The sequence below is a fragment of the Falco punctatus genome, assembly GCF_963210335.1.
Source record: "Falco punctatus genome assembly, chromosome: 6".
Classification (NCBI taxonomy): domain Eukaryota; kingdom Metazoa; phylum Chordata; class Aves; order Falconiformes; family Falconidae; genus Falco; species Falco punctatus.
The window spans coordinates 72,429,992-72,454,169 of record NC_137585.1 but is presented as its reverse complement, the minus strand read 5'-3'; the positions used below and the strand labels follow the sequence as shown (position 1 = coordinate 72,454,169).

At 59.0% G+C, this 24,178-nt stretch overlaps 1 protein-coding gene across 3 annotated transcripts in view; it reads left to right on the top strand.

Annotated features, from left to right (window-relative positions):
* Nucleotides 1-3,053: 3,053 nt before the first annotated feature.
* The window catches only part of SHANK3 (SH3 and multiple ankyrin repeat domains 3), a 369,137-nt gene continuing 348,012 nt past the window's right edge, over nt 3,054-24,178 (top strand). The window contains exons 1-2 of one of the 3 annotated variants that reach the window (XM_080390963.1): nt 3,054-3,109; nt 12,566-12,615. The gene's annotated coding sequence lies outside the window, so the exon portion shown is untranslated. Of the gene's footprint in view, nt 3,110-3,809; nt 3,917-7,811; nt 15,672-24,178 lie in introns of those variants that run through there. The other 2 variants (XM_080390961.1, XM_080390962.1) reach the window with 2 other exon arrangements.

Sequence of the window (24,178 nt, the reverse complement as noted above, 5' to 3'; positions counted from 1 at the left end):
TGCTCAATGGTGGGCAGGAAGCAGAGGCACCTGGATCCCTTCTGCCACCTCGGAGGTCTGCCTGGCTCTCTGGTCCTCTGGGCTTTCCATGGTCATCATCCAAGTTCTTTCCTCATCACTGTCCAGAGGAGGAGTGCCTGCAGAGTCTTCTTGGCTCCTTTGCTGGACTTGGTTTCCCAGCCCTGAACTGTGGGATGCCCTGGCATGCCTGGGAGCAAACCCTGCCAGAGCTGGGCAGCTCGGGCTGCCCTCCGTGTCTGCCCCCTTCCCCTGCCTCCCCCCGGTCTCCTGCATGGTCTTTACTATCCTCCCATCTGCCAGCCTTGAGGGACCAGATGGGCCCTGCCTCCGCCTGGCTCCGCACTCCTGTCTGGGAGACACGGCTTCCTGCTGCTTCCCACTCGCCAGCATTTGCATTGCACTTGTTCTCTGACCTTTGGAGAAAGCAACGCAGGCAGCAAGCTCCATTCTGCACACTGAGACTGAGGCCCCGTGCTCCAAGGCACAGCACTTGTCTGCAGTCCCTGCCCCATGCCAGCACCAGGTGGGGACCCCCCCCAGCCCTGTCAAGCCTGCTGCCTGCTCCCTGGGGCTGGTGTGCACATATCCCCCAGGAGCAGGTGCACCACCATTGACCTGCCTCATTGCAGAGTCCCCTGTTTAGGACTCCCATTTCACCAAGCCAGAGCCTGTTTGTGTGCTAGTTCAGCCTCCCGGACTGCACGCCAACAGGCTGCCCTGCCTTACGTGCTTGCATGCAGGGTGCCATACCTATGTGTCTCTTCAGAGGCTCAGACAGGACTGGCACAGCCCATGGTCATCCGGGGTTGTGTTCGTAAGCTTCTCATCTCTGCATGGACACAAACGAGTATGCACTCCACAGGACTGTGCTGGGACTTTAGGGGGCAGAAGGAGGGATGGCTTCCCATCCCCTTGGCTTGCGCTGGCTTGGAGGTGCTCAGCTTTTCCAGCTGTGTGCATGTTGTGGGTTGGTTGCACGCGTACACTGGCATGGGGTTGGTTCGTCGTTGACCACACCACATGTGCTGTGCTGACTACTGCAGAGGTTCCCTAAGCTGAGCACACTTTTGGCTGCTCTTCCCTGAGTGATGTCTCCTCTCCAGCTCATAGCAGCTCTATTTCATACTTCGCTGGTCTCAGGGGGAGCTGCCACATCCAATGTCAGATGCTGCTCGTATTGAGCCACCCTGTGCCTGGGCTGTGATGTGAAGGAGTGAAGGAGTTGGCTGCCCCACCACAGCTCAGGGATACTTGTCACAGGGTCTCCCACTCAGCCCTCCCTGGGGGCTGCTGGCCAAAAGGAAGAGGTTCTGCCCCACCCCACCCACCGAGGCTCATCCCTGACAGTTTAATTGCTCTCTGTGCTGCACAGCCAGCATCTGCTTGCTTAACCCTCCATCAGGACCTGTTCACATGTTGTTTTTCCTAGGAGGGGTTCTTGGGGCTCTAAGTCCAGTACCCACCCCGCTCCCCTGTGTCTAGGGTCTGGTCCCATTCCTGTGACCCCAGGACACCTTTCCCTCCTGTGCAGCTGGCACTTGTTCCTGACACCGTGGGGTTATGCAGACATCATCACAGCACCAGCTCTGAACTGCTGGTGTGAACGCTGCAGTACTCAGAAAATGCTGGGAGTCATGGTACTGGGGGAACGCATCAGCTTTATGGGAACAGAGCATTCTTGGTTTTCCAGGCTTGTGATGGAAATCCTGGAGTTTTCCCTCTCTGAGCTAAAAAATACCCAAAGAATCGCAACTAAACATCACATGACCAAAAACTGGCCAAAGGCACAGGCAGAGCCCAGACACTATTTCTGAGCCTCTGAAGTGGCAACGCTGACCTGGAAAGTAACAGGAAGATATCCCTTGGTGGCTGTGGCTCCCCTCAGATCAAGGAGGAGGGATTTGTAGGAGCTGTGGCCAGCACAGGCCCCAGGGGACGCTGGAAAGCTGTCCCATGGATAGGGAGAAGAGTCTTGTGAGGTCCTGCAGCCTCCCATGGGTCTCCGGAGCTGGTTGTGACTCACACTGCCCAAAGATGGGACAATTGTCAGGCAGGGACAAAGTTGCTGCCTGGGATGAGGCAGCAGCTTGTTCCTGGAGGGGGACATGGCATTGAGTAGAGAGAGCACGTGGGGCCCCGCAGCTGCTGGGCACGGATGCCTGTGCGGCTCAGGGCTCAGTCAGTCCATTGGAGGCACGCCTGACCTCCTTCCAGCCGAGCCCACTCAGACACGCATCCCTGCGCTGCACTGCGGCTGCACGCTGCTGCTGCGCGCATGGAGGCTGCCGAGCGGAGCGGGGGCCAGGGGCATGCCGGGCTGGGTAGGCGGGGGGGGGGGGGGGTCGCAGGGGCACCTCAGGGAGGGCAGTGGGTGTCCCCACTGGGTGCGCAGATGCAGCTGGGCACGGCAGGGTCCCTCTTTCCTGCCGCAGCCATGCCAAGGGTGCTGCGGCGGGGTGACACAGTGCCGTGACCTGGGCCTGCGCTTGCTGGCTCGGCCCTTTGCCCTGCCTCGGCTGGCGGGGGCTACCGGTGTGCCCCAGTGAGTGCCCCGCGCCAGGGCGCCGGCTGCCTGCCCGCCCGCCCGTCCATCCGGCACTGCTGCGGCAGCGCTGCTGGCGCCCGGCTCTCGGCCTTGCGGCTGGGTTTCCTCCCGGCCCGCGGTGCTCCCACAGGAAGGGAGAATCTCTGCTCCGGCAAGGTGTTTCCTGGCTCCCCAGATAGGATGCAGAGGCACATCCTGACCCCCCGCGGATGCGTGCAGCCCCCAGAGCTCTGCACCCCACAGACCCACTGCAATGCACAGCCTGCCGCAGCCCCCCCGATGCGTGCCCGTGCAGCCACCTGTGCGTGCATGGGACCCCACGGCCAGACCCTGACCTGGGGCGTCGTGTGCCTTGGGCTGCAGCCTCAGCCCAGCCGTGGCAGGACGTGGGGCGCAGCGGGGCGGCGGCCCGGGGGGGGCAGGGGTGTCCCCTTCCTGGCAGGAAAAGGGCCGAGCTGGCGGCCACGGGTTTCCTGTAGGTTCCAGCTCCGCGGGCGCCAGGAGCTGGAGCAGCCTGTGCAGGAGCACACGGGCCTGCACCAGGTAACGGCACCGAGGCTGGGCCATGAGGGCCCGGCCGCCCCACGTGGTATGGGGCTGGGGCTGCCCTGCTCCCCGCGGCTGGGGCAGCCCGGTACCTCCAGCAGGGCTGGGGCAGCGCCAGCTCCAGGCCCTGGGGCCAGCGGGGCTGTGGGCTCGGTGGGGCCAGACTGGCCACACGGACCCGGGCCGCGGGTCTCGGCTGGTCCGCGGGGCCAGGAACCGGCGCTGTGCCGGGACCCCAAGGCGAGGAGCCCCGTCCTGCCCTCGGGGCGTCCCGCTGGCAGGGCCCGCCCGCCCGGGGGTGCGCTGGGGCCACGGCTGCCCCCGCCCGCCGGCTCTCCCCGGGGCTGCCGGGGCAGGGGGGAGGCAGAGCCGGCGCCGAGCGCGACCCCGCGGGCCGGGGCGGGCGGGAGGTGCTGGAGGGCACCGGGGAGCGGGGGGGGCGGAGGTGCCGGGGGAGGCACAGAGGCTCGGGGCGGGGGGGGGGGGGCGGAGGGCCCGCGGTGCCGGCGGAGACCCCCGGGGGCGGCGGCCGGCGGCGGGGCCGAAGCAGCCGCCTCTGAAGTTTCCCTCCGCCCGCCCCTTCCCGCGCGCACCGGCTCCCCCGTTGCCATGACAACTCCTTAAACTAACACCCGCTGCCGGCGGCGGGGGCCGAGTTCGCGGAGGATCCGCCGCGCGCGCCGCTCCCCGCCCCGGCCCCGCCGCCCCCGCCGCCCCGCGCCTCTCCCGCTGCCGGCGGCCGCCGCTGCCCCCGGCCGCGCCGCGGCTATGGTGGCTCGGGCCCCACCGCCCGCCGCCCCCCAGGTAACGAGCGGCCCCGGGGCCGGGCCGGCGGGGCCGGGGCGGGGAGCGCGGTGCGGGGTCAGCCCTGCGCGGGGAAGCGAGCGGCTGCGCTGCCCCGGGCGCCCGTGGAGGGTCCCGCTCCGCCTCCCGGTCCCGGTCCCGCTCCGGGTCGGGGTCCGGGCGCGCAGGTGCGCGTTCGGGCGGAGGGACGGCGGCTCGGTGGGGCAGGGGCGGGAGGGTTCTGCCCGCCGGCGGGGCGGCCCCGAGGCTGGTGCCACGGCCGGGGAAGGCGGCGGCGCCGGGGGGGGCGCGCTGCCGTGCGGGGGTGCCCGGAGGGTGGGGTGCGGGGGGAGCGGAGGCGGGGGGTCCGGGGCCGTGCAGCCGGGCGGGGGCCGTGGCTTGCAGGGGGGCGTGTGTGCCGGGCATGGGGCTGGGGGTGCGGTGCCTCGTGCTGGGGAGCCGGGGCCGGGGTCTGCGGGGGGCGCCCACCCCGGGAGCCGGGGGCTGTGGCTGGCGGTTTGTGCGTTTTGGGGAGCGGAGCTGCGGCTTCCTTTGGGGTGTACAGGGTGGGTGGCCGTGGCCGTGGCTTGCGGGGGGCTGGTTTGAGGGACGGGGGCTGTGGCTTGTGGGGCGATGCCGGCACGTCGGGGCAGGAGCTGCGGCCGGACCTGGGGAGTCGGGGGCTGCGATGTGCTCTGGGGCGTGTAGGCTGAAGCAGGGGCTGCGGCTGCCGTGGGAGTCTATTTTGGGGGGTCAGGGCTGAGACATGCAATGAGCTGAATGTGCTTGGGGGTAGACGCTGTGGTTTGCAGCAACACGTACGTGCTGGGAAGTCAGGGCTGGGGTTTGTGCTTGGGGGTGCGTGCTGGGGAGCAGGAGCCCCGCTTTTTGGTAGCGTGCAGGCAGGCAGAGCGTGCAGCAGAGGATGGGGACCATGGCACCTACGGTGTGGTCCAGAAACATTTAGTCGGGTAGCACGGGGGCTTCTGGTGAAAGCAGGGCATTGCTTTTGTAAGTTCGTGATGTTGATTTTGTAACTTACCTGTTTGTAGTTCTTGTGTACCTGTGCATAATTGGGTGTATCTACTCTCAGGGTTTTGCACATACCTATGCATGATGCTCAGTGCACCTTTCTTCTGTGTGCTCCGTTGCCTGTCTGTAAGCACAATTTGTGTAGTAGGTCGTCTCCACCCTACCCTGTCATGGATAACAAGCCGTTCTCTGGTCTTGGGGTGTGCTGGACAGTCCTGGGATGGGGTTTGTGTGGTTGTGTTCTTGTGTCTGGGCCTCAGCTTGCAATTTTGCCTGTCCCTGATGTCTTGGGGAACTGCTGGAAAAGTGAGTCTGCTACGCTCCTGCTCTTCCAAAACTGGGTCAAGGAAGCAGGAAACTCCAGAGCTGGATGTGACTGCACAGGTACTGTTACCCATGAGCGCCTGTGGATGCTTGTGTAAATCAGGATGCTAGCACGAAGGGAGTGACGGATTTAAGCAAATGGGATTTACACAGGAACCATACCAGCTGTTTCTTGCCTTGGTATCTGTGGACAGGGATCCTCAAAGCCTTCAGTGATGTAAGGGTTACATCTGTCAGGCATCTGTGAGAAATGTAGTCAAACATGAGGCTAGCTTTGCAGCTGTACCTATAGCAAGGTATGGTGGGAAAATATCTTGCCAAGTTAGCATCCAAGGTGGTCTTTTAGCTGTTTGGTGCTTCTGCCAGAGTCTCGGGTTGTAAGGAGCAGAGCTGAGGACTCGGGCACTGATCTTCTCTTGGTTAGGTCTCCTGGAGGGTGCCTTTGCCCAGGATGTGCAATTGCTCTTGGTCAGTGTCTGCTGGGTGCTTGCTGCGGCCCTCGCAGATGTGGATGTTGCAGGAGAGCCCATGCTCTGAGAGTGGGAGTGGAAGCTGGAGGCCCTGGGACTGCAGTGCATGGTGTGTGCATTGCTTGTGTGCAGGCAGTGAGGTTTGAGGCTCGACATGCCTGGGAACAGTGTGAGGGCAGGGATGGCTCCCACCTGGGGCATGGTCAGGTCTTCCTCTCCCCCCCCCCCCAACTTTATAAACTTCAGTAAAAACTTCCGTTGTCACTCTGTCTTAATAGTGACATGTGGGTAATGGAGACAACACATCATAAGTTTCCATAATTTCTTTTTATGCTAGCACTTAAATGCATTACAAAGTTCTTGCACTTTTTGCACCTGCACAGTAGCCCTCTGTGTGGAGATTTTGCTGATGATGCCAAACTTTTAAGGTATGTGGCATAAGGGGCTGAGCGCAAAAAAGGGCACAAAGGAGAGTATTACACGGTCGTTTTTTTGGATAATAACCGGGGGGGGTGGTGGTGTTTGGTGGTGTTATACAGCATGTAACACCTAAATATTCATGTAATGCCTAAGTATTCTTAATATTGTTAGTATTATGATATGAATAATGCATATCTGTACTGTTTGTGGTTTGCATGGCATTGTCTTAAACCAGTGTTGTGTTCTGGAGGTGCACACAAACAGACACACAAGCAGCCCACTACAGAATATTCTGTTGAGATTTCCATCAGCTAAAAATTCTTACTGCTGCCTCCGCACAGGAGTGCTAAGTGCATATGCAAATGGTGAGACATATTATATGCAAGTGGTGAGGAGCAGAGTACGGGGCTATGGGGCGCATGTGGGGAGCAAGGGTGACAGGCTGGGCTCCCCTCCCTGTCTTGCAGAGCATGGCAAAGTGCTTGGGGAGCTGGGGCATCTCGATGGGGTGAGGCTCCTCGATGGAGGCACCGCAGGAACCCAGGGGTGATGGCAAGCTGGTCCTGCCCTGGAGCATGGCACCCAGCGCGTGGCTGCAGTGGGGCTTTGCAGAGCTGGACCAGAGGCTGGCAATGGTGTTTGGGGTAGAGCTGAGCTCTCCTGTGAGAGCTGGGGCAAGGGCGTGCATGTGGTGGGGCTGTGGGAGAGGAGCTGCTCCCGGCAGGGGCATTTGGGACCGAGGAGTATTCCAGGGACGGGCCACAGCTGGGAGGTCACTTTGGGAGGGCCAGCGTGCCTGGCATCGTTCCTGGCTCCTGCCCCACTCTCCCTTTGTGCAGGAGATGAGGAGGAGCTGCAAGGAATGCTGGAGAAGCTGAGGTGAGCAGAGCTGCAGTTCAGGGAAAGGGCCCCTAGCCTGGGAGGTGGGATCTGGTGGTCCAGCTCTGCCCTTGGCACCAGGGACACATGGAGCAGGATCTGTGGGGTACAGCAGGGGCTCGGAAGCCTTGTGGGGCTGGCAGTGCTGTGGGGCAAGAATCCCTTCTGCTATGGCAGACCTGGAGCAGGGGGAGGCCGTGCAGCTAAAACGAGTACAAAGAGTAAATTGCCATCCCACTCCTAAATGCAGCTGAGCTGCTGTAGCTGTGACAACAGGCAAGAGCTCTGGTTCATGAGTGTCTTGGCTCCTGTTGGCAGCGTGGGAAGGGGAGGCAGCACTGGCTTTGTGGAAGTCCCTCAAAGATCAGCCCAAACTTTCAGGGAATGGCGTGCCTGTGCCACTACCGGTGGTCAGGCCGCCCATCTCGGTATGGGGAGTAGAACAAATGGGGACTTTCGTAACCGGAGAAGCAGGTCGATCAGGAGACTCTTCTATCATTAAATATTGAAAGATCTTCTCCGGCGGCAGCGTGTTCTCCCCTCTTTGACAGCAGCTCTGTGAGTTTGCGATTCTGGATGTTGCATGGATTCTGCTGCGCCTGCACGGGTGGCGTTGGGTGGGAGCGGGGCTGTGCAGAGCCTGGTGCAGGGGGGCTATCGGTGCCAGCTTCTCACCGCAGTGAGCTCCTCCCCGAGTGGAACCAAGCCCCCAGGACATGTGCGGGATGTGTGCCACACAAACAGCCTCCTACAGCCTCCACTTGCTACAAGCACTCCGTGGCGGGGCCAGGCGGCTGGTTTGAGGGGCTGCTCATCTGGAAGGAGCTAGTTCTTTGGGTTGCTCTTTCATGCCAAAGTGGATGACTTTGCAAGCTCTAGAATAGCAGAGAGACCTCAGTGGGCAGGGGTGGGTTTGGTGGTTGGCTGGGCCTTTTTTGCGCTGAGAAACCTGAGGCTGTAATCTGGTTCAGGGCTGTGCTTCTCCCCAGGACAGAACCGGTGGGTCCTGGGCTGTGTCCCACCTCCCTGCAGCTGCTCCCCACCTTGAGGACTGCGGGGCTCCCTCCCCCCGGAGTGGCTGGCATTCCTGGCTTCTTTAAGAGGTGGTTTGGACTTCCAGGCCTGGATTCTTCTGCTTTTTATAGACATCCTCAGGGGAGTGAAAAGAATGGCAGGAAATGCAGTGGCCCCGTAAGTGCTCAACCCTGGACGCTATTGTTCAGCACTGGCGGAAGCTGGCCACAGGCAGGGCTGCCTGGGGGACCTTCCCCTGCCTGGAGAAGGCTTAGCAGAGGCTCAGCTATGTCCTTACAGCGTGATGTAATGTTTCCTGGCCTTGGTGGAAAAGAACTACAGCTCCCAGCGTGCGTGGGGATACAGGACATCACGTGCTGGGGCTTGGGGGTTGCAGCCTGTACCCCTTCCTTGATGTCTCCTGCTCCTCTGCAGGGTCACAGGTCCCTGGAGCTGTGACAGGAGCCTGCTGGGACGTCGATGGCCATACTCGAGCTCCCCTGACTGCTTGCTCGCCTCCAGCCTGAGTCCCACAGGCCCATGAGGGCCATGTGGAGCAGCTGTGCCTGACGGGGCTGTGCCAGGCAGTGCCAGGCTACAGCGGCAACTTGCCTGCGGCGTGGCCATGCCAGGGCTGAGCTTGGTCTCGCACAGAGATGTGCAGTGGTGTCTGCCTGTGGCACCATGGCCCTTGGCCTGGGTTTGTGGCTGCTCTGTTGCTGGAGAAGCTTTGCATTTCTTGTCTGGAGCAATTGGAATGGAACCCTTGATGATGCTTGTGAGGGGGACCAAGTGGCATTGTCCCTTTGTGGGGTCAGGGCCATGGGACATCTCAGGAGGCAGAAACAGTCACATCCCCTGTGTATGAACCCTGATCACAGGCATCTGTGTGTGTGTCCCATCTGCCATATCATAACCCCATGGACGTGTCTCTGTGCAGAGAGGCATTCCAACAGCCCTCCTGAGAGAGGAGTCTCCAGATGCTTCCCAGCTCCCAGTTCTGTCTTGGGGACAGTTTTACCTCCACTGAGTTGTCATTTGTGATTATGTCATGTTGTTAGGCTGCTGGGGACCAGCTGCTGTGGTTACTGTGAGTCTGCAGTCCTTGCCTCTTATCCTGGAAAGGGAAGAAGCTGAATGAAAAGCAGGGAATCTGGGCATTTGAGATAAAAGAATCAGACTTGGACAAACGAAAGGCAGAATTGCCATTCACGAGCAAGAGGAATAGCAGCCTTCCTGGAGTTCTCCCTGCTAGTCTGAACAAGGCCCCTCTGGCTCCACAGACATCAGGATCCTCAGGGACTGTGAAGGCTAGGATCCTGGCAGTATGCAAGCTGCAGTCTAAATACATCGCAGATCATCTGCATAATTTATTCTTCTGTGAAGAGTTTAATTTATCAGGTCCAATAATAAACTCATAAATCTCCTTTGCCTGTTATCAGGGTTGGGAGAAGATGCTCATATTATAAGCATCTAATTTATCTCCTGAGCTGCTGCCTGTGCAGATCAGTGCCTTTGACATTACTGGATGTATATTCCCATGGTCGACGTTCCACTGGGCTCGCATCACCTGAGGATGGAAAAGATGGTGCTCGAGAGGCCCAGCTCAGGAGAAGCCCAGGAGGTGCTGGCCCAAATCTGCTCTGGAGGTCAGGGTGGGATGGACATGGTGCGAATGAGAGCCAGGAGGAAGAGCCATCCTGCTGGAGACTGAGCAGGGCCAGTGCTGGGAGCCACTCTGCAGGTCGGAGCCACCCTTTGGGACCATCTCGCTGCCCTGGCTCGCTGCTGGCACTGCCCCAGGGTGTTGGGGACCGGCTGCCTGTGCCGAGGGGTGATCCTGCTGGCTGTCAGCTGGCGTCAGTGGAGCCTGTGGCAGGGGGCTGTGCAGCACCCCCCCGGATTGCTGCCGCTGGTAACTTTGGTTGTTCTCCTCACCCACAGAAACCTCTAGATTTGGCTGGGGATTTGCACCATTCTGGGCCTCAAGGGTTTCCTGTGGCGGTGAGCTGTACCCTCTAGTTACGGATGATGTGAAGAAGTATTTCCTTTTCTTCATGTGAGATCCCACGACATTATTTGCTGCCCTCATGTTGTGAGATGAAAAGAACAGAAGCGTCATCTCCTTTCTGCAGACTGTTCAGGATGTTACAGCCTTTTATCTGTGTCCCTTCTTATTTGCTTCCTTCTAAGGAAGCAATCTCCACTTTTTCCTTTCTCTTCTTATGACAGTTTTTCTTGCTCCTTGATCATCCTTGCCTCCTGTTTCTGAGTCCCCTTGGTTTTGCATTTTCCCGGGGAGCCCTGGTACCCAGTCCTGCACCCGTTCAATGCATGGGGCTCTGCCCAGGATGACAGCTGTGCAGGCACTTATTCCCCACGTGCTCCGCCGCCTGTTTTGCTCCTGGTGCTGCCTGCGCTGCCTCAGCCCGTACCCGGTGGGACAGTGGTAAGGTGCTTGGGTGCATTGAGACAAGATGCCCTCAGGGACTTGCAGCTCGGCTTCCTGGGGTTGTGCCACGGCTGTGCCAGCAGCCGTCACAACCTGGGGCCTTGGTGTGTATCTGGGGAAGGCTCCCATGCTCTGGATGACTGCTGCGTGTGTGTGGTTTGGTTAGCTGTCCATCTGATGCCCATGCGGGGACCCAGAGGGTGTGGAGCCAGGCCACTAGGCATGATGGGGTGTTTGGATTATGCTGCCTTTGGTGACATGTAGCTGTAGCCATGCTGTATAGCTCCAGCCCAAACTTACCACGTCCCTGGGCTGAGGCTGCCTGGAGGTGGTGGGGTGAACTGGGAGCATGAGCTGCCAGAGACACCTTTGGTGGACAGGTAGTTCCCACTCCGCGGCACCACACAACCCACCCCTCTTATCCGAGTCTCCTAATTGCAGCAAGTCTCCTGGCACCACTCACAGTGGTGAGGTCGGAGGGCTGGGGATGGTCTCTGTCCTTGCCTGGCTTTGGACCACACTTTGTGCTGCAGTGAGGGGTTTTGGATGGTGCAAGGGTGGGAGGGAGGCTGTGTAGGTGTCCCAGCCTGTGCCACCCTGTGCCCAGGGGTGTTATTCCTCAGCCCTAAGCCCTGCAAAGCTGTGCTCATCGAGGTTTGCAGTCCCTGCAGGCACAGCAGTCACCTGCCCCACTGCCTGCCCTGCTCAGTCTTGGCATTCCCAGCGCTAAGGGACAGGAGAGAGACGCAGTTCAGTACAGTCACTAAATGTCCAAGCAGGATGCACACATGCCTATTTTGTTTAGCTCCTACATAAACTGATGTGGTAGGTTTCCTCTGTTTTCATGGCGCAGGTGTCCTGTGAGCTTTTCTCAGGAGAGGAGTCAATGGGGCACTGGCAGCTGTGTCCGGAGCATCGTGCTACAGCCCCGCTGGGACCTCAGCAGCGTCATTTTACAGAGGCACACAATAGCTGCTAAGTTTTCCAGGTGCATCGTAGTGTCTGTGATCCATCTGCCGCTTGGAGGCTGCAGTATATCTCATAAAATGTTTAAAGCCTGGTGGTACCCCAGCGTCCCACATGGCACGTCGCGAGCTCTCTGCAAAAATGGGATCCTTGCCGTGGCCCCTTCCCCCCACAGCACCTTGCACTTGCTGACACCAGCTGCAGCACAACAGGCGTGCTCAAAGAAATCCCAAGTCATACATTTTTAATTTTCTACAACAGAGCAGCCATTTCAGCCACTCACCCAGAAAGGATCTTTAATGAGAAGCGAAGGGAGAGAGCATGCACATTTCCAGCACATAAAAGAGCAGAGGCATTATGGATATACTTTTCTCCTGGCTGCCCATAGCTGTTCCTGAATTTAGCCTGGGGCACTTGCTGTGTGTCTTCTGGAGGTGGGCTTGGCTCCTGGTCCCCTGTTGCTCGTCCAGAACAAGAGGGACGACCCTGTGAAGGAACTGACTCTCAGCATTGCCAGCATTTCAGCTCTCTGCTCTCAGGCTGTGTCCCACCCAGGACTCTGCCTGGGAGTGGATGAGCCAGGGTGGGAGAGGTGCTCAAGGACCCTTGCCAACACAGGGCAGCTGCGTCCCCCGCCTCTGGCACTCGAGCCCCGGCTGTTCCTTCGGGAAGCTGCGTTGTGCTCGCACGTGGTTTCGCTGAGCTGTGTCACAGGCCCCCCAAAGGTGGGGAGCTGCCAGTTCTCCAGCCCTCCTGGGCAAGGGGCAGAGCCCCTGTGGTCCTCCTTAGGAGGGGCAGCAGATGTGCCTGGCCACAGGGTGAAGATGGGCTCGCACGGGCAGGAGGGCTCAGGATGCGTGCTTCTGCTTGCGGAGGGAGGCCAGGGATGCTTTGCTGCGGCAGGTGTGGGTGCAAGCCGTAGGTGACCTTGCCTCTCCCCGAGGTGTCCCGTAGAAGGTTTGCTCTGGGAATGCTCTTGTTCCCAGTCCTGTGGGTTCCACATCTCCCTGCTGTCTTGAGGCTGAATCTGCTGCCTACATGGGTGCAGTGTGCCTGGGGGCCATGCATGCAGTGCACTGCAATGATGCTGTCCTTGCTCTCTGTTCTTCACAGGTTGATGAAGAGGGAGTGCTGTGACCCTGTGCCCGTGACAGTCATTTCAGGTAAGCGCTGTTCTGTCCCTCCCTGTCTGCCTTCAGAAACCCTGGGCATCCTGACGGGAGGTGGTGGTGGTGAGGGCCCTGCAGCCTTGTCCCGGGAGGGGATAGCCTGTCTGGGGCAGCGGGGACAGAGACCTGGCTGTGGGGCTCAGGGGTGGCTGCACGGATTGCTGAGGGCAGAAAGAGGACTTGTGAGGGCTGGCAAAGGATGGCAGAGCTCAGGCTGGAGGGGACAGGATGCATTCAGGCAGGCTGCAAGCGATGCAAAAGCAGTTATGAGTCAGGGGTAGGTCATTACTACATGACATGCTTTGAGGAGGCATAAAGGGGAAAGGTCCCGGGGAACACTGGCTAACCAGGTCTGCCTGAGCCTGAGCTGGGAGCCAGGGTGCCCCCTCTGATGGGATCCTCCAGGCTCATCCAGCTGAGGTCCAGGATCTCTGTCTGGGACAAGTACCACTGGTCTCGGAGGGCAGGAGTGTTCCTGGACACCACTGGTGTGGGTGCTTCTTCCAGCCCTGGCTGCTTGGATGCTGCCTCATGCAATGGGGCTTTTTCCTACCCTGCCTGAGGGCACCAGACCCTTTGCAAGTGCTGCCTGTCTCCAGCACTGGTGTGGCTGGTGGTCTTGTCACCCTGCAGCTGTGTTCACAGGCTGGGTGCTGCATGCAGGCGGCTCTATAGACCAGGGCAAGGTCTTGATAGGAGCTGGGTGCAAATGTGCAGCATGTTGAAATGCATTTTCTTTGGCCACTTTGAGTCATTTAGGCTTTTGGTGCTGCTTCTGTGGCTGCTATCAGGCTGGCCTGAGGGGAGTTGCAGTGCCATGGTGCGAGGTCAGTCAGCACTGTACGTACACAGTGAACCTGCAGCACCATTGCTGGCAAGTGCCAGACCTCATGTCCCACAACGGGAAGCAAAGCAATGGTGGGTGCCCCGGCCCTAGAATGCCAGGCCAAGGGCATGGGCGGCACATGCTTCCTTCTAGAGCACCGAATGGATGCAGGCAGGGGAGGGATGCAGCTGCTGCTTGCTGTAACTGTAGTAGGGCCAGAGCCTGGCACAGAGGGAGAGAAGGGCAGCCAGTTATGCTGGGAACAGGGAAGCAGGAGGGACAGCACGGGAGAGGGGAACAGGGAAGCTAGCTGCCCGCAGCTGCTTGGAGAAGCAGCTTGAGGAGAGATGTCCCATGAGAGTAGGAGGTGGAAAATGACAAACGTCTGCCCATGATCTGGGGCTGCTCTGTCCCCTACCTGCCTTACGTTCTTTGCTTGGTGGTAGGTCCAGTCTCTTAACCTGAGTTGTACACTGCCCTGGCCTCTGCATGCTCCTCTGAACAGCCTTCTCTCTTCGTTCTCCACAGGGGTTTCTTGGCACCCAGCAAGGACCCCTGCCCCTACGTGGCACAGTACCAGCTGGTTCCTGCCAGTGGAGGGTCTGGCTGACACTGTTCCTGTGTGCACACCTGGAGCATGTCCCTAAGAGTGTGTTCCCACCTACTCGCCATGCACCAGTGCAGCCAGTGCTGGAGCTTGCTGGGGAGCAGGACTCCAGCTTCTGCCCCTGTCCCCAGGCTGTGACCTGCCAACCGCATCCACTGCAGACGTTTGCCATGTCCCACCCCAGGGCAGGGACGAGCTGAGAAGCAAGGGATCCCCGTGCACATGCACACCATATGGACACCTCTGTGGGGCTGGGGCTAGGGCTCGGGAAGCCCCCGCTTCACCCAGCCCCCTTTTCCCTGTGCACTAGGCAGGCTGAGCTGTGGCGTGCAGCAAGCACTGTGTGTCAAGCTTCTAAGTGAAGGCTTGCAAACCAGAGGATGAAACAAAGGAAACACGAAATGCTAATCACAAGAATAGTGGGTGCTTTTTCTGGCTTCAGCGGGCTCTTCTCACATCCTGCAGCTTCATTCCAGCACCCCTGAAACACGTTGCCACTTCACCTTGTAAATCCTCCAGATAATTCAGGCTGCCCGTGCAGGGCTGGCAGTGCTGCGTGGGCTGAGCCACGTGGGCTGTGCTGCGTGTTTCCGTGCAGGGGCTGGCTGTGCTGCATGGGCTGTGCTGCGTGGGCTGTGCTGCGTGTTTCCGTACAGGGGAGTTGCTGTGCCGTGCGGTGCCGTGCAGTGCCGTGCTTTGCTGTGCCAGGCGGTTCAGGGCTGGAGAGCTGCTGCGCTGCGAGGGGTGCCTCCCTGCAGGGCTGTGGGGCTGCACCCCTTGTCTGAGCACCAACTGCCAGTGCAGGGCAGGTGCGGTCTTGGAATACGTGCGGTGGGGATGAATTGCGTTTGTACTGAGATGTGGGCATTTATCCAAGCTGTTCTGCTGGCTTGTGTGTTCAGTGAAGTCAGTCCTGCCTGGTCCCAGAGCACATCCCTGACTTGCAGGGCCCAAATCTGATTGCTGTGGCAGCATTGTTTCTGAACACTTGCAGCAGATCACAGAAGATGATACTGACCTGGTCTTCCTCATTCTGCGGCAGAACAGCAAATCTCGTTGGGAGCAGGGCCCTGCAGAGCTGGGCTTGGCAAAGGCAATCCCTGTGGCGGGGCTTTGTTCCTAGCCTTGAAGGGGAAGGACCATCTTTCCTGCTACAACAGGAGCCCAAGTCTGTGGGACACTGTGGTTCAGCGTCTCAGTGTCTGCGGGAGGCTGTGGCTGAGCCAGGAGCCTGGCTCAGTCCTGCCCTGCTCCGTCCCCGCTGTGGCTGCCCAGCCAGAGGCTGCCTGGAACCTCTTCCCCAACTTCTGCCGGTGCAGCAGCTCTGCCCTGTGCTGCCTCCACAGGGTGGGATGGGGCTGGTGGCTGGGCAGGGGTGCAGGGAGGGCAGGGATGCCAGAGAGGCGATTAGCATCCCAGTCCCAGACAAACAGATGGAGGCAGCGTTATCCTATTACCTAAGGGCTAAGCGGGAGAAGCTGGGCGGTGTTGAGGCTGGCTGATCTGTGGGCACTCTGGGCTCCTGCAGCGGCAGGATGTTTTTCTGGGGTGGCAGCCACCCCGACACCAGCTCTGGATAGTGTCGGCACCTGGACAGCACTGAGTCCCTGGGAACAGGTGAGATATATGCTCCTAGGCACGGGTCAGCACTGGCAGCCCTGGCCCCTGCTCTCTGCTGCTGGGGCCCAGAGCTTTGGCAGGGAGGCCAGGGGTTGCCTCACAGCAACTGCAGGGTTGGGGTGCTGGGGTGGTGCAGGGGCTGTGCTGGGCAGGGCCAAGGTCACTGCAGGTGAGGCTGAGTGAGGGGATGGTGGTGGGACCTTGCTGTCAGCGATGATGAGGGAGTGGTACGTCCTAGCAGCAGCAGGGCTCTCCATGTCGCTTTGCAGATTGTGTAATTCCTGGAGGTCCTCAGGTTTCTTGCTTCTTGCTCTGTGTTCTTAAAATGAAGCTGGGAAGTTGGAGGAATGGTGCCGGATTGCAACAAGCACCAGGCAGTCCTCAAGTCTGTGCAGCCCTACAGCTGTGCAGGAGGGCAAGCTGGGTCTGCCTGGGCCACGGCATCGCCCACACATCGAGGGGCTGGGTGTTTACCTGGCTGTGCTGCCACAGGTCTGCCCACTGTGCAGGGACACGGAGGAGCTTGCTAAGAAGAGAGTGGGAGGTGTGGGAACCTGATGCTTGGATTTACTTATCCTTGGGCTGTACCACCTTCCTGGGCTGTGATTACCTGCAGCTGTGGCCCAGCAGTGGTGTGGGGAGATGGAGGGAGCAGATGTGCTTTCTGCCAGCCTGTCTGCAGTGGGGCAGGCTCCAGAGTCTTGTTCCTCCTGGCTGTGTCCAACCCAGGCGTGCTCCTCTCCTGCATTGATGGGCTGTGTGTGTGTGTGGGGGGGGTGTTGGGTGGAGGGTGATTGTTCTTATGCTCTGGCTCCGTGAGGAGCTGATGGGTGTTCAGTGACTTGTGGGACAGCAGGAGATGCCAGTCCATCCGGTGCACACCTCTGGGCCAGGCTGGTCTATAGGACTCTGGAAGGGTCTGACTCCCTTCTCTGGTCTTGGTGGTGATTTCCAGCTGCTCTCATGGTATTGTGGATGGTGCAGTGCTGCCAGCGAGAAGAGTTCTGTCCCTGGCCCTGCTGGTCCCACCCGGCAGTGTGACCAGCTGACTGGGCAGGCAGCAGGCTGCAGTGTGGGTGCAGGATCAGGGGACCCCAACCTGGGGGTACACAGGGCCTTGCACGTGCTGCATGAGAGCGTGTAGCTGTGGTTACCAAGGTGACTGTGTTAAGTGATGTTCCTATGGCTACGCACTGCTTGAGCTCAGAGTTACTGAGGGGGGAGTGTGTGAAGCCCCCAGGATCCCCGTGTCTCCCGGTGAGGCTGTTCTCATTGCAAGCATCCCCTGGCTCCTGCTCTGGAGACACCTTTCCGGGGTGGGAGAGGCTGCTTGGGCAGCTCTCGGTGCTGAGCTGCCCCACGGGCTGTGGGCTTTGCTGGGCTCTGCAGACCCCAGGGACCCGGGGCTGGCTGGACACTGTCCCTGCTTGGGTCTCCATGCCCAGCAAAGAAGGACCTGCGGTTTGCAGACACCTCTGTTGGGACAGGCATGGGGCAGGTCCTGTGTGGCTATACCGGGGGTTCTGGGGACGCACTCCCCACTAGAGCAGCAGTCACCAGGAGCCCTGCGTTAGTGGTGCCAGCTCTGGTGAGGTGCCCTCATGGCACCCAGAGCCCATGGGTCCCAGCTGCGTCGCAGGGGAATAGGTCCTGCAAGCTTCAAAGTCTTTAGCCACCTCTGCCTTTCCCCAGGCTCTGTTCCTCCCTTCAGCCAGGTGTGCCCTGAGGTGAGGTCCTTGCGGCAACAGGCTGGGGTGCTGTGCAGTCCGTGGGGCTGACTCCAAGTATGTGCTGCACAGTAAAGTGTGAGGGCAGCCTGGAAAGAAGCACTGTGGTCCTGCCAGGAGCCAGGACAGATACAGGAGGGGGCTGTGGGGCAGGAAGCAACGGGGACTTGCCTTGTCTCTGATGGAGAAGAGACTGGGGAGAGCTGAGACATGGGTCAGTCAGAGAGGGAAAGGGCATGTCTGGAAGTGGTTCTCCACTCTGGATTCGTACTGGAGTGAGCCCAGGCTGGGAGGCTCGAGGGACTGTCCTCATGTAGGCAGTGTCCTGGTGGTGCTAACCGTGGCTGGGGCAGCCACTTTCATCTTGCTGCTGCTGTGGGATCCTGGAGCCCCACGCAGAGATATTCTCCCTTGGGGCAATCAAGGATTCAGAGAGCCCAAGGAATGAAGCTGGGATGCTACAAACACCAAATTGCCTGAGAGTTAGCTGTTTCTGTGCAAGACCAGGAGCTGACTGGTGGGGAAGCAGCCAGAGTGCAAGCAACAGACCCTGGGAAGGTGTCTGTGTGACAGAAACCTGGATTTGAGAGGCCACATGTCCATACATGTATATGGCCAGGGCTGTGTGTGCAGTCTGATAGGGCTGGGTTACAGACTTTACACCCCAGCCCCTCATTCCTGCTCTTGTGTCACTGTTTGTTGCCTCTTCTGCTTCAGAGGAACAGCTAGAGCTGTGAGCTGCTCCTGCTAAAAGCATCAGGACAAAACAGGCTTGATTTTAACCTGGGCCAGCTCCCTGGGCTGGTTGGCAGCATGGGTGGGCTGGCTGTGTGTCTGTGCATCCAGCCCAGGGGTGGAAGTGAGTGTGCAGGGATGGGGGTAAGGACCAAATTACTGTGTCCCAACATTGCCACTGAAACGCCTGTGGGGTCCAGCCTCAGCACGCCCATGCTGTCGGGTCCACCAGACCACTGTCCTACCTGCCCAGCTTGCCAAAGGAAGGGGCACATGGCCAGGCAACAGGCAGGGCTGAGCCTGGCAGTGGCTGTGTTACCTCAAACCACTCTCAGGGCTGTGTGGCCAGTGCCCGGCACCGGGTAACACTGTACCCTGTGTGGGGACCGCAGAGACAGAGAGAGGTTTGCTGGCCTGTGCTCCTTCTGCCTGGCTGGGACCAGCCCACGGGTGCTGCTCCTCCAGCACAGTGCCTGGGGGGCCTGGCTGGGGCTGTCAGCTCCTGCTCTGCCCCGCACAGGCTGGCGGGGAGCTCTGCTGCCCATCAGGCCACCTCTGAGGGGTCTGGCTCCTTCCCGCAATGGGGGCAGTCCTGTGTCCCCCCCGGTGTGATAGGGCAGGTGGCGCAGATGTGTCCTGGAGGTGGGCAGCCAGGAGCATGTGCAGGGCTGTGACCTGCGGGAAGTGTAAGTGTTTTGGGCCAGGGACTGGCACTTTCTGCCCTGTTGACCCGAAGAGTTGTTTTGAGCTGGGACAGCGGCAGGAGTGAGGCTTTTGCTTTGGCCAAGTGGGGCTGCCCAGGACAAGGCCAGTGGGGAATAGTCTCCTGTGGTTTCTGGTGCTGCACCTGCTGGTGGCCACACACTGGGTTCCTTTCCTGCAGCAGATGCAGACAGGCAGTGGGGGGCTGCGGGACTGCAGGACAGCTATTAAGGTCAACTCCCAGGAATCCCTGTGCCGAAGACTATTGCCCCAGAACTCTGCAGACAGGATGCCCTACAAACCACTGCAGCTGCCTCCAGATGTGCATGTGCGGAGGGGGTTCAGGAGTGCCACCACCTCCTTGCTGGATGCTCAGAGACACAGATGAGTCCCGGTGTTCCTGGGCCTGCGCTCTGTGGGCGTAGGGTGCTGCTCTCTATCCCGTTGTCCGTCGCTGCGGTCAGCACCACTCTGCTGTCACCCTGGGAAAGCCGAGCGCTGGCACAGCGGGCTTGCTCCCAGGAGCGGTGTGTTGCAGGACTTGCCCTTTAATCATCTGCACATCCCTGGTGACCCAGTAACCCTGGCAAATGGGGAGAGGGAAAATCAATTGGCAGGAGAATTACCCATCGGGCGCTGTAGGACACTGCGGCCACACGCAGGCTGATCAATGAGTGCTGCTCCCTCTCCCTCTCCTCATTAGCTCTGTGCATCCTGGCACTCTGTCTGGGGCCACCGTGAGCACAGTCCTGCGGCTGCCCCTGCCCCTGCCTGCACGGGTTGGTTCTGGAAGACATGGGCAGTGGTGGCAAAGGACAAGGTTGGGCTGGTACAGACTGCTTTGTGCTACCTGTCACGTGGGGCTGGGACAGAGCCATGGCAAACAGCAGGGCCGACTGACCTGCTTGTGCCCAGATAAGCGATGAGGACAGCTCCGGCACTGCAGAGCCCTGGCTCTGAGTAGGGCCCTGTCTGACAGCCCTGGGCAGGGAGCTGGCAGGATACTGAGGACCATCCCTGGGTCGGTGGGAAGGTGACCCGTGGGAGCCCCAGACTCTCGACACCCCACAGAGGGCACTGAGCTCAGGCGCCTGGAGCAGCACAGTCCCTCCCGCTCCCCGTTCCCCCCCGCGGAGGCCACCGTGCCTTCCACAGTGCCTGCAACCATCGACCGTGCGTTCCAGCTGCAGCCACAGCTGCCCCTGGTAAATCAGTAACGTCTGGCCTGCGTGAGAGGACGACTCTGCTTGTCCCATGGGCAATGCCAGCCAAGCGAAAGCGGATGCTCCCCGATCCTTTGAGGTGAGGGCTTGACTCCCTGCAGTGGTGTGGGAGGGCTGGGGGCTCCGGGCAGGGCTGTTAAACATGGCCCAGGGCTCCCTTGTCCTGGAAGGACTCGGGAAAGACGAGGAACTTGCACAGCGCCTGCATGCAGAGCCGGGGCCAGGCTCGGTGCTGTTGCGGGAGCGGAGCCTGGGGTGTGAGCTCTGGAGCAAGCAACGGCTCCGCTCTCTGGAGGGGCAGAGGGCATCACAGCTGCGCCTGGGGTCTGGCAGGGCAGGGTCGATGCTCGTGCAGGTGGGTGGACATGCAGCTGCCTTGGTGCTGATCTGGACCAAGGCGGGTGAAGTCTGTCCTAGTCAGTCCTTTCAGTAGAGCGAGGCAGAGGCGGTGCCCCAGCAGCTCTCCCTGCTGCAACCGCGCCAGCCCCAGCACACAGGGCCCATTCCCAGCGATCCCAGTAGTGACAGCCCTGCGTGCTGTTCTCTGCGCTGGCAGCGACATCCCAGCAGGATGCCGGATCTCCCCGTGGCACACACTTGTGGCGCTGCTGTGTCCCCCCACAATCCCAGTGCAGTGTGAGGAGCCCTGAAGCTTAAAGACCTGGTGCAGCTTCCGCCCTGGCGGTGTGCGGCCAAGGGGGAGGGCTGGGCTCTGCGTGCTTCTCCCACACATCAGCACAACACACGTACCTGTTCCCTGCTGGTGTTGCACTAGCTACCGCTCCCTGCCATCTCTCCCAGGAGAGCAGCACTGGTGCTAGAAAGCATCTGCCTGCAGCCTCCCATACGTATCATGCCCGAAGTGCCCTTGCTGTGTGGGTGCACCTGGGGATGTGCATGCGGTGAGCCAGATGCTCCCATGCTCGCATATCTCTGGAGACCCTGTTCCTCAAAGGGCCAGGCCTTATGGGAGTCAGAGTCGATGGGCATGTGAGTGGAGAGGCGAAGCCGGAGGCAGTGCACCAGTGGGCTTGCTGTGCTTGGGAAGGCAGGTACTGGAAAGGTGATGAAATTTAACTCTAGTTCAGCCAGGGAAAACTGCCGGTCCCAGGCAGGCTGCATTGCTTGCTGTAGTAGACTGGTGCTTGGACGTTTCTGCAAGACAGTGTGGCTGGGTGCAGGTTCACCCACTCAGGTGTTTGTGTCCCCAGTGCCTGGGTGGCCAACAGCCCCTGCAGAGGGAGGTGTGCAGTTCTGCTTTGCCCCCATGCTGAGGCTTGTAAGAGCTCCCTTGATTCTGGAAAGGTTATTGCTGTTGAGGTGTCAGCTGCTACTGTCTTTGGTTTCCAGCGCTCCCTAGCAGACTGTTAGCATCCGTGGGGCTGCTGCTGGGGTGAGAGCTGAGGTCTCCCTGCGATATGCACTCTGGGTGGCCAGGGTTTTGAAGCCTGGAAAGGCAGGAACCATGCACGGGGCTCTTTTTGAAGGGCATTATTTTGTGTCCCTAATTATGAATCCAACCTGCAACTGGTCCCTGTGACCAGGGCCCCTCCTGAGTCTGTCTGTCCCTCCAAGTGTGTGGCACTTGTTTAGCCTGAAAAGTGAAGTCTGAGTGTGGGTCTAATTGCTGTTTGTGATAAGTATATAAATACTTACATAAACAAAGGACGAGAGAAGAGCTGCACAGGCTAACAGACAATGCTGACGTAAGAGTAGGGTAAACTAGCCGTGAATGTGTGGGCTAGAAATTAGGCCATTTCTAACCATCACAGCAAAAAAATGGTCTGAAATAGCTTTCCAGGAAGAGGAGAGAGCGAGAGGAGACCTGGAGGAAGGAGTTTGGTAAGAGGATTTCAGATGTGGCACCTGGGGTGCCAGCAGCCCTGTCCTTGTGGATGGATAGAGCAACCTCCCACAGCCCAGCACTGGCCAGCTCTGGCTCCACATAGCGCTGGGCTCTTGTCCCAAGCTGCAGGACCTGGTGCCAGTACTGACAGCAGCTGCAGGTCTTTGCATTCCTCTCTGGGCTCCCTTTGGCTGCACCAACCCGCTCTTCACACTGCCACAGGACAGAGAGGCAGCACCTTCTCTCCTCCCCAGGCTGGTGCCAGCTTCCCATCTTGGGAGCAGCTCCAGCTGGCACCCCTGCTGTGGAGTGTCTTAGTTTCTTCTTTCTGCTTTTATTGTGCGCTGGAGCTGCTTGTCTTCTTTAGATCTTACCTGTTGCACCTTTCTAGGTCCCACTATTGCAGTGCTAGCTCTACACATTTCCCAAGATTGTCCCAGCCGGATGCTTCCCCCGAAAGGAAGAGTAATTCAGTGATACACTGAGTGGTGGCTGTGGTTCTGCATTACCTCTAACCCAGAGGGGACCAGGAGCCCTGCTGGAGAACTCTGAAGATGCCAGAGCAGTGTTCAGCAGTGTAGCATGGGATGATCCCCGTGGCATGGCTGCCCTTCACAGAGGGATTTGTGAGAGATGGCAGGGAGGGTGGCCAAATTAGACTCTTTAACACCAGGCATGGTGGAAAGTGAGGCAGGCCATCAGGAAATGCTGTTTCTCACAGCATAAAAGGTAAAGGTGCCTAGACTTTACAACCCCTTGTGAAGGCTATTGCAAAGAGTATTTGGAAATCCAAATAAACTGCTATACTCCAGGTTTCACTTATTGGTGCTCCTGGTGGCACGTGCAGGGAGCGCTACTAGGCTAGTGAGGCGTGATTTTCTTTGATGGAAGCATTACTGATTTGTTCCTGTCTCTGTAAAATCTTCTTGAAAGATTTTGTAACTCTCTTTGATGATTTTTCATCCGTTTTTCCTGGTGTTAGAATAAGACTCATTGGATTATAATTTCTAAGATACTCAACTTGTATCTTTTTTCAAGATAAGTGATTTTTTTTCCTCAGCAGAGAAGTTGATTTAATAAGAGAAAATGAATGTGAATGACTCTGCAAGTCTGTGATGGAGTTCGGGGGTGGGGGTGGCCAGTGCATTTTTCCAACCCTTCACAGTTGTGTCTTAAACATTATTGGGAACTAATGAGGTACCAGAAGATTGGCGGGGGGAAAAAGCAAGAATAATGCTGACAATTACCATCTGGACCATTTAATTTCTCCCCCTAGTGAAATAACAAGACCAAAAAAAGGAAAGAAATAAAATCAATGAATGGCAATAGTTAAACAGAACTTACAGGCAGCAGGCGGCAAGGTGGGTGAGTTTTGTCCCTGAGAGGCCACGAGCTGGAGCCACCTCTGCCCACCGCCGGGGCAGCCTGGGGGCAGAGCTGGTGCAGGGGGCAGATCCTGGCCGCAGGGTGGTATCCCGGGGTGGCTGAAGCCGTGCGGGCTGAGGCTGCATGGAGGGATGGTTGTGGCATTGCTTGCTTAATCCCCTGTGTGGTGGTGTCGGAGGAAGGCAGCAGGTGGGAGCCAAGCCCCTCTGCTGCAGCACACGTTCAGAGGAAAGCTGTAGATTTGGGGGAGGGGGATCTTGTGCAGAATGGTGCCTGCTGTCAGTGAGGTATGCCCTGCCTGCACAGCACGGGCATGGCTCTGAAGAGGTGATGGGCAGAGCATGGGATCCTTCCCCAGCGCCTTTGGGCAGTTGGGCCTGCATCCAAAGTATTCCTCTGTGTTGGCTCTGGGCTTCCTGCGGCTCACGGGTCCTCGCCAGCTTCGTGGAGGTGCAGGTGTACGCGTGTGCCCCAGCTGCAGGAGGTCTTTCCGCTCTGCTGCTTGTGAAGGCGTACACAAGTGTGTGTTGCTGCTGTCCCATCTGTTCCAGGGTCTGCCCACCTTGGTGTGGATGCGTGCCCATGGGATGCAGTCAGACCATGTGTCGCTTGTATTTCTGATGATTTATCTCCTTACTACGTGCATTTTTCCAAGCAGAACTTAGTGTTCCTCCTGCTCTTATTTCTAATCTCTCCAGGGGCTTTTCACTTGCCTATTCCCAGTTTCACACCGTGTTCATTAAGGTGCTGCTTGATCCCTTCTTCCAAATCACTAATAAGAATGAGGCCCCAGCCCAGTCCTTGCCCTGAGCTGGTGGCAGTAGCCGTACAGCAGTGGTGACTGCTCATTTTGCATCCAGCCTTCAGCTGCTTTCAGGCCTGACC